Here is an 803-nt window from a genome sequence, read left to right on the forward strand (position 1 = left end):
TCGTATCAAGTTGTATTAATTCTTTTATGGTTTTTTGCACTGATAATTGCTGTTCAACATGGCAATTGAGGTAGTGTAGAGAAACAAGACAACATCTGAACATGTTTAAAAGATTTGTGCGAAGTAAATTTTGGTATGATTATTAAATCACTCGCTACATATCTGCAGTTCACCCACTATACATTGGCTGGACTGCTGTATAGTCGCCCCCTCTCCCCCCAATCATTTTACTCGGGAGCACCCTCTGCCTCCTCTTCCCCCCCCCCCCCCCCCATTGTCTCCCCCCCCCCCCATTGTCTCCCCCCCCCCATTGTCTCTCCCCCCCCATTGTCTCTCCCCCCCCCCATTGTCTCTCCCCCCCCCCCCCCCCATGTGTCCCCCCCATTGTCCCCCCCCCCATTGTCTCCCCCCCCCCATTGTCTCCCCCCCCCATTGTCTCTCCCCCCCCATTGTCCTCCCCCCCCCCCCCCCCTTGTCTCTCTCCCCCCCCCCCCCCCCCATTGTCTCTCCCCCATGTCTCTGTCTCTCCCCCCCCATTGTCTCTCCCCCCCCCATTGTCTCTCCCCCCCATTGTCTCTCCCCCCCCCCCTCTCCCCCCCCATTGTCTCTCCCCCCCATTGTCTCTCCCCCCCCATTTCTCTCCCCCCCATTGTCTCTCCCCCCCCATTGTCTCTCCCCCCCCCATTGTCTCTCCCCCCCCATTGTCTCTCCCCCCCATTGTCTCTCCCCCCCATTGTCTCTCCCCCCCCATTGTCTCTCCCCCCCATTGTCCTCTCCCCCCCATTGTCTCTCCCCCCCCCCCA

The sequence above is a fragment of the Leucoraja erinacea genome, chromosome 18, assembly GCF_028641065.1.
Source record: "Leucoraja erinacea ecotype New England chromosome 18, Leri_hhj_1, whole genome shotgun sequence".
Classification (NCBI taxonomy): domain Eukaryota; kingdom Metazoa; phylum Chordata; class Chondrichthyes; order Rajiformes; family Rajidae; genus Leucoraja; species Leucoraja erinaceus.